The sequence below is a fragment of the Ursus arctos genome, unplaced genomic scaffold (genome assembly GCF_023065955.2).
Source record: "Ursus arctos isolate Adak ecotype North America unplaced genomic scaffold, UrsArc2.0 scaffold_16, whole genome shotgun sequence".
In the NCBI taxonomy this organism is placed as follows: Eukaryota; Metazoa; Chordata; class Mammalia; order Carnivora; family Ursidae; genus Ursus; species Ursus arctos.
The window spans coordinates 60,986,202-60,998,713 of record NW_026622830.1 but is presented as its reverse complement, the minus strand read 5'-3'; the positions used below and the strand labels follow the sequence as shown (position 1 = coordinate 60,998,713).

Sequence of the window (12,512 nt, the reverse complement as noted above, 5' to 3'; positions counted from 1 at the left end):
TGCTAAACAATTTCAACTGGAGGCCTTGAAGGGCTTTAGGCAGAATAGGGACAACACAGATGTATGTTTTAGAAAGCACATCTGGCCGCTATACAGAGGTGACAAGCACAAGTACAGACAGTGGACTTTAGTGCTTTAGCAATCCTCAGGAGGCTTTCGGAGGGCCTGACCCTGGAAGGTATGGCGGGGATGAGGGGGGCTGGAGAGGGAGAGAGAAAACACACAGAAAACTACAGGACTCAGCAACTGAGTCAATGTGAGGAGGAGATAGAAGGGCTGTGACCTTCATCAAATGGGGAGTCCACAAGAAGAAGTATATTTTTGGGGAAAAAATAAGTATTTCAGTTTGAAACTTGACTGGTTGAATTTGAACTGCTTGTCAGACATGGAAGTGGAATATCCAGTTGGCAGCTGGATGTTTGGGGCTTTAAGTGAGAAAGAGACGGGTGCCTGGGTGGCTCAGTTGGTTAGGCATCTGCCTTTGGCTCAGGTCATGATCACAGGGTTCCTGAATCGAGCCCCACATTGGGCTCCTCCCTCTGTCTCTCCCCCAGGCTTGTGCTCTCTCTCTCTCACACTTTCTCTCTCTGTGTCAAATAAATAAATAAAATCTTTCAAAAAATCACTGGAAGAATATTTTAAAAAGAGAGAGAGAAAGAGAGTGAGGACCAGAGTAAGAGCAGACTAGAAATACTAAGGAATACTATGTAATCAGCACAAGGTTGGTGACTTAAGACAGGGGATGGGAGAAGTACCCAGAGCCTAGGCAGAGAGCAGGGAGCCAAGTCTAGGACCCTTGTAAATGAAAATATCTAGGCAAGCGGAAAGGAGGACCGCAAGGGAGCACTGAGAAGGAATAATCAGAGAAGCCACAGGACAGGCAGGACTGCTCTGTCAGGGATCCAGAGTGCAACTGGCCCATGCCCTGAAGTCTAGAAGATAAGGAATGAAGACAAGCCTCTTAATCTGATGACTGGAAGGACAGTGGGGGCATTGAGAACACTGAGAGGAGGAGGAGGAAGGGGTATGTAGCCCAGGGTCTCTGATCAGCAACCGGGCGACCAGAGCATGTGCAAGCTTTGGGGTCAGATTTTGGCACCTGGGAGCTATATGGATCCCAGTATGTTATTTAACCACTTAAGCTTCATTTCCCGCCTCTGTAAAAGAACAATTTTACAACTATGGCCTGGGATTGTTGTGAGGATTAAAATAAGGTTGTGCATGGAAGGAACCCAGCATAAAATGAGTGTGGTTGCTTCCACCAAAACCTTGAAGTCCCCCTTTCTCTCTCCCACAACCCACCTCCAATTGGAGGCACTTCCTGTCTGCCCGACCCCCCCAATATCCTTCATCTAACTACTCCTCACCCCCTCCACCCTGGTCCCAGCCACCTTCAGCTCTCAATTACTGCCATCACTTCTTAATGGTCTCCGTGCTTCAAACTTTGCTCCCTCTCTCCCCACTCACCCTCACCCAGTGACCAGAGCGACTTTAAGTCCGACCACAAGTTCCCTCTACTAAACGCTCTCAGAGTAGAAACCAAGTCCTTACAAGGGGCAGCAAGACCCTACGTACCTCTCCGCCCATCTCTCACTTTCTGGTCTCACACACCACACTCTTCACCCTGCCACTCTTCCTGGCCACAAAGAAACGCACTGGGCATCCTCTAGACTCAAGGCCAACTGTTCCCCCAGACTGCTGCCTGTGTCCCGCCCTCACTCCCTTCTAGCTGTCACTTAAAATGTCACCGTTCCTCTGACCTTCCCTGGCCCAACCTCCTGCACTCCTTATGCTCCTCTCTTAATTTGCTTCGTTTTGGCATTTATAACTATCTAACATTTTTGTATGTTTCATTTAAGCTTTTAAATTGTCCTCCGGCGTGTAAACTCCACGAGGGGCAGGGATTTTATTTTATTTTATTTGGCCAGCCCTCCCCCCATTGTTACTGCTCCGTTCTCAGCCCCTGGGACGACGCCTGGCACTAGTGCGTGCTAAATAAATATTTGATTTGATACGTGATGGGAAGACCGGAACCCTAAGTTTTGTGTCTTCCGGTTCCCTCAACTGCAAATTTGGGGTATTACTACTACCTGGCTTGCCTGCTCGGGTTGTTCCCAGAAGATGATGCTGGAGTAAGGACTGCGAACAGCCAAACCCCACGTACGCCTGTCGCTGACAGAAAGCTGCGGCTGAAAACTCCCAGCACAGGAGCGGCCGACTGGGAGGGCGCCAGCGCCCCTGCTCGCCCCTCCCCGGCCCGCATGCCCCGCCCACCCGGCCCGCCCAGCGCCGGGAGGACAAGGAGGCGGTGCCTGGTGGCTGCAGGAGCGCGGCGTCGGGGCCTCCAGACACAAAGAGCGGCGGGCGGGACGAATCGTGCGTTCCCCGCGAGTGCGCAAGCTCCCTTGGCTCGCGCCCCTGTGCCCCGCGCGCGGGGGAGACCGGAGGCGCCCACAGCCCAGGTGAGCGGGCCTGGGGCGGGGCTGCCGGGCCCGCCCCTCCGCCGCACGTGCCGCAGGCCGGGGCGCGCTCCCCCCGGGTAGGGACGCCGAGGAGAAAGGCGCGTGGTCTCCCGGGCTGCGCCCCAGGCAGTCGGCAGGTGGGGAGGAGGGAGTCCGGGGCCCAGCGACTATGGGCGCGGCGGGATCGTGGGGCGAACCCCGCGACCCCGCCCGCCCTCGCCTCGGCGCCCGGGACCGGCGTCTGCGCGGGGTCCGTGTCCTCCCTTCGCCTCCGGGTATGGGACCCCGGCTTCGGTAAGCCCGACTTGCCGGCCGTCTTTTTCCGTCACCCCGGAAGGCTGGGGGGGGAGGGCGGGAGGTCACTTTAAAAGTCCGTGTCCCGCGGGAATCCAGCTGCTCCACCCAACCGTTGAAAACCAGGTCCTACAGGCGCTGCCGTCCTGCAGTGTGCGAGGTGTTCGCAACGAGTTTGCAGCTTTCTGGCCCCTCTGCTGAAGTGGACCTAAACTCCTGGCGTGCGGTCGGGATTGGGGCGAGGGCTTGGCCCTCACTGACGACGCGGAGGTTAAACGGTCGAGCATGAGCGAGGCTGCTGACTTGCCTCCAGGGACGCGCGGCTGCCAGGCACCCGGGCGCCTGGGTTGCCCACGGTGCCAGGTCCCTCAGCCAACCCCTTCACCTGCAGAGCGCGAGGCCCGGCTCCTCGGAGCAGGCCACTTAATCCACAGAACGTTAACGTCCTTCCGTATAGAAACTTTTTAGAACGTACCTGCTTCCTTTGGTTGTATCACGAATTTGCACTTGGGAAAATTGTTTGAAATAACATGCCACTCTCAGGGCCTAAAAAGTCTGTTGCAAGTTTTACGTGTTGTACTAATTGTTCAGCAGGATCGTCCCTTTCCTCCCATGGGTGGGCTCAGTCACAAATCCCACGTAGGAGTCTGTTCAATCTCTTTTCGGTGTTTCACGCTCATAAATCGTGCCCTGGAGACGTAAGCCAAGCGATCCAATAGTGGAGGGGGCGGGTGTTCAGGGCAAGAACTGTGGACCTGGAGGGCTTGGAGAAGGTCAAATGATGCTTAAGTTCTCCCCACCAGCACTGTCAGTAGGAGGGAGGGTTTATGGGTGACCTTGAGGCCTTTACTGGTATTTCCAGGTTTTCCACATTGAACTTAGAATACATTTCAAAGCAGAAAATGAAAAAACAAAAAAAGGTAGTTAAAATTGGTCAAACAGAGCACTGAGCAGCCTCACAGTTTTACGAACTGTGTGCAAGCGTGTATTATATGTATCTCTGTATATTAAAAGTGCTAAGGCAGTTAGAGAAGTAGTGTATCACCATGCTGTCTGTTTTCTGTTTGATTTATACATCATCCGTAAGTGGCTTAAACTATTATAGATTGAACTGGTCTATAGTGGCAAATAAAAATGGGTCTTGTGTGTTTATATATAGTCCAGATTCAGTAAAAAATAGTTTTGCAGAATGAGGAAATAACAAGCCTTCTCCAAAGAACCGGAACTTGAGGTAACATGTAACACCATCAAATTAGAAACAAAACATTTTATAGAGGAAAAGTTAGGGTTTCAACATTTTTTCAGTTGAGGGCTTTATATAATCTTCTATGGAAAACTTTTTCTCTCATTTATGTCCATATATTGTGGTTTACAGGGCTGCTCAGAGATGGGTGAACTGAGTCATTTGCTAACAGCATGTTGGAAATCCCTTAGTGTTAGTGTGTCCTTTGTTCTGGTCCTTAGTCCTTATGAACATTTGGTGGTAGAAAATAGAGTAACGGAAGAGTTGCAAAGTTCTAACTGTGAGTGGCTTTAAGTGCCGGTTGGTGGGGGCTCCTTTTTGGGGGAAGATGGCACCTATAGTGTTTGAGATTTGGACATGTGAGAGATCCCTCTGACCATATTCTTTCTATCTTGGACACTTACCTTTGGATTTTACCAGGAACAGGTGGCTGATATTTCTCTCTCTCCTTGCCTGGCTCAAGAAAGGACTAGAATAAGAAGGCAGAACACAGTGTCCTGGTCTCACACCTTGAGCTGGAAGTTTCAGAGGGGCAGTCAGGGACATGGTGTGGCTCCTGACTGGAGAGAACAGTGCCCTCTGACCTGGAGGGGCAACAGCCACTTTGCTGTCGATTCCATGATCGTTCTGTAGAAGGTTGAATGGTAGTGGCTGTAACTAGACTTAAGATTTGGGCTTAGCAGAGTCCTTGGCTTCAAGTACAAATTAAGAATTCAGGCTCAAGGCCAGAGATTTGGTTAATCACAAGCAGGAGGCCAAAACTTTGGGTCAGATGCTACCTGGAGCTATTTGGAGGGCTGCTGTAGCAGAAGGCTTTCCTCCCCCCATCTTTAGGGTAACCTTGAGCCTCCTGGTGAGACTTTTCCACCAAAGGATTTTGAATGTTGCTTTCTGTGAACCCAGGAATGGAGGAGTCTTTTGGACGGTGTTCTTTGTTTTTAAAATCTTGATGAAAGTTAGAGCATGCAGCTAGTGCTGCCTGGTTGTACTCCTCTGTCTCTCTCAAGCCCAGATTGTCCTTCCTTAAACTTTAAGACATAATGGCTTCTTGTTTCTCAAAGACCGGTTACATAGTCTCCCTTGAGTTGAAATCCCTTGAGTTTCTCAAATAAACCAACACCTTCTAGGTAATTCTAATGCACTCAAGTTTGAGAAGCACTGCATATGCCAACTTTTGTGCGTTGACTTATTTTGTTTTTTTTTTTTCCCAAAGATTTTATTTATTTATTTGACAGAGAGACAGAGATTGTGAGAGAGAGTACAAGCGGAGAGGAGGGGGAGAAGCAGGCTCCCTGCCAAGCAGAACCCTGTGATCATGACCTGAACCGAAGGCAGATGCTTAACTGAGCCACCCAGGTGCCCCAACTCGTTTTGTATTTCATTAGAGGAAACCTTTCGGCAGATCCCTTCATGATGTGACACAGGCTCTTATAACCCATTTATTTTATTTTGGGATCTGCTTTGTTTAATAAGTTAAAATTTTGGTGTGTTGGAGTTTGTCAAAGTGGACATCATTTATTGTTGTTAAAGATCTGAAGGGAAATCATTCTTCACAATGTCTAGTTTTTTTGTTTTCAGTTAAGAATTTTACATTTGTGGATGTCCATTAGTTGGGATATTTTTAGCCACCAATGATGGAAAACCCAACTCAGTCTTGGCTTAAACAGATAGGGAAGTCCAGAAGGAAAGTACAGGACTTCAGGATGGGTTGTTGCAGTGGCTGAACCAGTATTTGGGGGCCCAGGCTGCCCCTTTTTAGCACATTGTCATGTTGGTGGTAGCTGTCTCACATCTGGAGGAAGAGGGAGGGTGGCTTCTGTGACTCTCCAAGAACGAGGAGTAACATACCCAGTGGCCTCTGCATCATTGGCTTCTGGGCCATTGAAGCAGTCACCAGCTGGAAGGGGGCCTACCCCACCTTGGTCTGTGATAGGCTCCACACTTCCCTGCTGCTGCTGCATGGAGGCAGGGTGCATGGGGGCTGTGGGAGGGCAGGCTTTGGGTACCTGGGCACTGGAGGGCTTGTGTGGCTCACCACACAGGTGGCGTGCATCCCCTGGGCCCCTCTGCATGGTTCGTGTGCTGGCTGTGCTGGTTGTCAGAAGTGGAGCCCTGGTCTCTTGGTGATTTGTTTTTATTTATTTTTTTAATTTTTTTAAACTTTAAAAATTTTTGTTGTGATTTGTTTTTAAATTGTGCACTCACTGTGTACCAGGTTTTGTTCTCTGCTTTTGGTAAATTCTTCCGTGTAGTGCTCATAGGAGTCTGCTGAGCCCGGGCATGCTCTTGTCCCCAACCTGAAGACGGGGTTATGCTCAGAATCCCGTGGCACCAGGATCTGGATAGGCTGTCTGCAGAGTCTATGCTTCCTAGCACGTGGGATTTCCACTATCTGTCACTGCCTCAGTGACTAGATCATTTCTGTACATTAAAAAGAAAGGAGTTTTCAGTGCTGATAAAAAGCTGTGACTTACACAATCTGTCTAGATGTGTGAAGTGAGTGAGAGGTAAGGAAACCGGCAACTCAACTTCCACGTGTAAGCAGTAGTTGTGCTTTGCATTGGTACATATCCTGTGTGTGCGTGCCCAAGGAAATAACATTAAAAAGATGAGTCTGATGTTGGGATTGGGACTGTAGCCTCCTCCAGACACCCTGTGGTCAGGGCAACCTCCTAGGAGTGCCATTCACACTGGGGGCTTGTGGGGTCTCCCTCAGGGTCACAGATGGCATCAGACCATAAACATAAGAACTAACATCAACTAAGGTAATTAAACAGTCACTGATTTGGTAATTAAACGCTGTTTCCTGTGTATAGCATTTTTGCTTAGTTTAAGGGCACAGGAATTTCATAAACAGTTATACATTATTTAAAAATCAATAGAGTGGTCTGCTCAGTCAGACTTTGACAGCAGATTGCCATACCCCAGGGCGAGCTCAAGGTATCCAGAACGTCTTTACCTCCCTGGATGTACTCAGGTGGCCTGAGGCGGGAGGGGCTAGGACTGCCAGTCCATGTGGCCACCAGGCTTTTGGCTATGCTCATGAATATGGACAAAACTGGGCAAGAGTGGGCAGTACCACCCAGTCCCCAGCTGGGGAGAGACTACAGAACAGATGGGGCTCCTCCCTGCATACTCAGGGGCTGTGTGTCCCCCTGTGGATGAGGGAAAAAAACCGAGAGTTTACTGTCCCTTGGATAATAGGGAGGGTAGTGCCTTCTGCCCCAAGGAAGCCAATTCTTTTTTTTTTTTTTTTTTTAAGATTTATTTATTTATTTATTTGACAGAGATAGAGACAGCCAGCGAGAGAGGAACACAAGCAGGGGGAGTGGGAGAGGAAGAAGCAGGCTCATAGCAGAGGAGCCTGATGTGGGGCTCGATCCCAGAACGCCGGGATCACGCCCTGAGCCGAAGGCAGACGCTTAACGACTGCGCCACCCAGGCGCCCCAAGGAAGCCAATTCTTAAGAGCTAACTGTAGCCCAGCCAGTTAGCTCCCTGGGTTCAGGTGACTGATTTTGTGGTCTGACTTCAGTGAGGTCACCAATCCCCAAGGACCTAAATGAAGAGCGAGTTTGCTTCCTGACTTGGCCAGAAACATAGATGCCCGATTTCTAAACCCCACAATCTACATTAGTGGCCTATTGTCACTGCCGGTAGCACTCATCAGAATACTGCTTCAAGTAGGATGTTTGCAGGGGTCCTGCCTAATTCAAACTTAGCCAGGCCTGCTCTGTGGCAAAAGTGCTTAAAATTAAGCAATTCCTGACACATTTTAAATTCTTTTTGATTATTTCACACTGTACACGTAAAGTAAGACTTTGTTGTTTGTAGATTGTACTACTGAAAATTCTTGTAATTTGGGGCTCCTGGGTGGTATAGTCAGCTGAACATCTGATTCTTTTTTTTTTTTCTTTAAGATTTTATCTGTTTGACAGAGAGGCACAGTGAGAGAGGGAACACAGGCGGGAGAGTGGGAGAGGGAGAAGCAGGCTCCCACTGAGCAGGGAGCCCGATGCAGGACTCGATCCCAGGACCCTGGGATCATGACCTGAGCTGAAGGCAGACGCTTACTGACTGAGCTACCCAGGTGCCCCAGAACATCTGATTCCTGATTTTGGCTCAGTTCATGATCTCAGGGTCCTGGGATCAAACACTGAGTCAGGATCCATGCTCAGCAGAGAGTTTGCTTGAAATTCTCTCTCCCTCTGACACCCCCCCTCACGTGCATGCTCTCTTTAAATAAACAAGTAAACAAATAAAATATTTTTAAAAAAAGGTTTTATTTATTCATTTGAGAGAGAGAGAATGAGCAGTGGGGAGGGGCAGAGGGAGAGGGAGAAGCAGACTCCCCACTGAGCAGGAAGCCTGATGCGGGGCTCCATCCCAGGACCCTGAGATCATGACCTGAGCCTACGGCAGATGCTTAACTGACTGAGCCACCCAGGTGCCCCTACGTAAATAAAATCTTTAAAAAAAAATTCTCATAATTCACATTCTTATGAAAGGTAATTGCCCTGCTGTGGCTGCCATTCCTAAGTGATCAAAGTTAAGGTCACCTGTAAGGAGACATCATTGTGCCTCCTTGACGAGAGGGACTCAGAAGGGTGCTACCTCACCCACCTCACCCTGAGCGTATTCCCGCCATAACCTGACTCCGTGAAGACATCCAACGCCCATTTGTGTGATGTCCTACAGAGTGCTCTACAACTGGCCTCTGTACTCTTCAAACATTTCAAGGTCAAGAAACAAAGACCGAGGAACTATTCTGGTTGAAAGAAGACTAAAGGGACCTGACGCCTGTGTACATTACTTGACCCTGGAATGGAGCCAGGAAGGGGGCAGAAGAGTTATAAAGGATGTTATTGGGACAATGGACAAAATTTGAATGTGAACGATGGAATAGACAATAGTATGATATCAGTGTCACATTTCCCGAGTTTGATCATTCCGTTGTCACTGTGTCCTTGAGTTTGGTAAGTGCATACTGAGATATTTAGAGATAGGAGGGCACAAAGTATGAAACAATCTGAGAGAATAAAGGAGAAGTGTGGGGACAGAAAGTGATACAATGGGCATGATAAATGGGGCAAAGTGAAAACAATTGGTGACTCTCCCTGGGTAAAGGGTATTTGGGAATTCTTTGTACTGTTTTTGCAACTTTTCTATAAACTTGAAATTATATCAGAACAAAAAGTTACAAAAACAGATGTCTACTCTGTATTCACTGCAATCTAAATACCTTACCTTTTTTTTTTTCATGTTACAATGTCTCTGAATTTGGGATGCATCTTGCAGTCCATGCTGTTTTAGTATTGTGTCAGATTTTGATAGCAGTTCTTTTTTTTAGTCATTGGTTTTAGAATCCGTGGCATCTTGGATTCGATGAACTGTGGCATTTTCTCTGGCCTTGTTGTCTGAAGAGGTGGGAAAAAAGAAGGCAGTCCTTCCAGTAGTTCCCTGTGTATAGCGTTTTCATTCTCTAATGCTTCATAGTAGCCAGACATCCAGCTGCCTTTGCTCATTCTCCCTCCGTGCCTCTTAGATATTTCAAACTCAGCACATTCCAGCTGGATTTCTGTCTTCACCTCCAGCACTCCAAACTGCTCTTCGTTTGTGTTTCCTGTCTCAGGGAGCAGAAACCTGATTTTTAATCAGTGATGGCCTGGGAATGACCCTCTGGGAAGAGCGTAGGGAACTGTCCCCTTTGCTTGAGGGAGATGGGTTGGTGTGAGGCCCTTGCCCAGTCTCACCTCTTTCTTTCTTTCTTAGTTTTTTTTTTTTTTTTTTAAGATTTTATTTATTTGACAGAGAGAAAGACAGCCAGCGAGAGAGGGAACACAAGCAGGGGGAGTGGGAGAGGAAGAAGCAGGCTCCCAGCGGAGGAGTCTGATGTGGGGCTCGATCCCAGGGATCTGGGATCACGTCCTGAGGCAAAGGCAGACGCTTAACGACTGAGCCACCCAGGCGCCCCTAGTGCTGCCCATTTCTTGAACTGTCTTTGGGCTCCAAATGTCTGTCCTCGTTTTCCCCATTTGTTAAGTGAGAATGGCTTCCCAAGTCTGTTAAGATAATGGACCAGGCAACTTAAGGTACAGTAAAACTCTGAAATTCTGTGGCTTAAAATGGGAGAGCTTTTTAAAAAGACTGTTATACTATAATCATTCAAAGAGCTGATTGCTGTTAAGCAGGTGAACCTGAGCTCACAGGTCAGTGGAGGACAGGTGTGTGGCCAGGCTCCTGCTTCTTCGCTCCCAGATTTCTGGGGTGAGTCAGGGTGGGGTTGATTTGTACGCTGGATGCTCAACAGCAACTGCCAGGCCCAGGTGCATTCATAGAACTTGCGGTAGCCTGGTGGTCCTGAGCTCCTCTCTGCTCCGGAGCCACCAGTCCCTGCAGTGGTGGAAACTTCTGTGGCAGTGCGTCAAGTCTCATTAGCTCTTGAGCCCCCTGTGTGTCAGACTTGGAAAGGGTTCCATCCCAAGTGTTATTTTGCATCAGCCCAGGATTACAACGTTTTATTTTAAAATAGTTTATTTTGTTTGGCATGGACTTCAAGCAACTTCAATAGCAAAATACAGTGATTTCCTCAGGGCCTGGTTTCTTGGACTGCCGTGTTTCATCTACACCGAAGATGATTAGTTCTTGGCAATTCTGAATCTGCTTTATGGTCATTGAATTGTTGCTGTTGACGCTGACCTTCACAGCAGGCTCATTCTTTAGAAGTAGAAACCCAAAATCTTCACCCACTATCAGATTCTGTGGACTTATAAATACATGTAGAGAACAGAGAAGATTAACATTTACCTTTCGATCTTAATTGCACATCTGGAATTTCAGATGTGAAAGTTGGGACAATAATAAGGGGGGATTGTCATGGTTTTTGAAATAAATCTTATCAGTTGTGTTATTTTATTCTCTTATTTTCTTTATAGCCAACATGAAACAAAGGTTATACCCTGGTTCTGGTGAAGAGAAGGTATCTCACTGTTTTATAGCAGATGAACAGAAATGATTGGGACATGGATTGTTTGGTTGAAGTATTGCTTTGTAATTTTGGGGACTATTCAAGTTAGTGTTCTTTCCTTATAGTTAGGTTTACTAATATAAAATTCTTGTAGAACATTAGGACCTTCTGGTTTGGTTTAGAGCTGGAAGAAACATTGCCCCATATATTCTGGATTTCAGAGTCCTGACTTGTACATGGAAAAACTTTTTTTTTTTTTAATATTCAAAACTACTTTGTATGTTTGGATAGTATTAGTAGGCATGAGGCCGGGTGTAAAGGTTGGTAGTTCTGACTGTGGAGTTAGACCTCAATGTGTGTTCATTTACTAGCTCTGTGACTTTGGGCAAATACTTAACCTCTCTGTGCTTCAATATCCTCACCTTTTTATTTTAATTTATTTTTATTATTAACATATAATGTATTATTTGTTTCAGGGGTACAGGTCTGTGATTCATCAGTCTTACACAATACACAGCACTCACCACAACACATACCCTCCCCAGTGTCCATTACCCAGCCACCCCATCTCCCACCCCTCTCCGCTCCAGCAACCCTCAGTTTGTTTCCTGAGATTAAGAGTCTCTTATGGTTTGTCTTCCTCTCTGATTTCGTCTTGTTTGATTTTTTCCTCTCTTCCCCTATGATCCTCTGCCTTGTTTCTCAAATTCCACATATCAGTGAGATCATATGAAAATTGTCTTTCTCTGATTGACTTATTTCGCTTAGCATAATACCCTCTGGTTCCATCCACGTCATTGCAAATGGCAAAATTTCATTTTTTTGATGGCTGCATTATATTCCATTGTGTGTGTGTATATATATGTATATATACACACCACATCTTCTTTATCCATTCATCTGTCGATGGACATCTGGGCTCTTTCCATAGTTTGGCTATGGTGGACATTGCTGCTATAAACATTGGGGTGCAGGTGCCCCTTTGGGTCACTACATTTGTATCTTTGGGGTAAATACCCAGTACTGCAATTGCCAAGGGGTGTGGAGCACCTTTTCATGTGTCTGTTGGCCATTTGGATGTCGTCTTTGAAGAAATGTCTGTTCATGTCTTCTGCCCGTTTCTTGACTGGATTATTTTTTCTTTGACTGTTGAGTTTGATAAGTTCTTTATAGATTTTGGATACTAGCCCTTTATCTGATATGTCATTTGCAGATATCTTCTCCCGTCTGTCCATTTTCTTTTGGTTTTGTTGACAGTTTCCTTTGCTGTGCAGAAGCTTTTTATCTTGATGAAGTTCCAGTAGTTCATTTTTGCCCTTGTTTCCCTTGCCTTTGGAGACGCGTCTAGGAAGAAGTTGCTGCGGCTGAGGTCAAAGAGGTTGCTGCCTCTGTTCTCCTCAAGGATTTTGATGGATTCCTGTCTCACACTTAGGTCTTTCATCCATTTTGAGTCTATTTTTATGTATGGTGTAAGGAAGCGGTCCAGTTTCATTCTTCTGCATGTAGCTGTCCAATTTTCCCAACACCATTTATTGAAGAGACTTTTT

The 12,512-nt window shown here is 47.0% G+C and overlaps 1 protein-coding gene across 1 annotated transcript in view; it reads left to right on the top strand.

The window, feature by feature from the left end:
* Positions 1-2,297: 2,297 nt before the first annotated feature.
* Positions 2,298-12,512, top strand: part of NINL (ninein like) — a 167,862-nt gene continuing 157,647 nt past the window's right edge. Inside the window, exon 1 of the mRNA XM_026489757.4 lies at positions 2,298-2,462. The gene's annotated coding sequence lies outside the window, so the exon portion shown is untranslated. The remainder of the gene's footprint in view (positions 2,463-12,512) is intronic.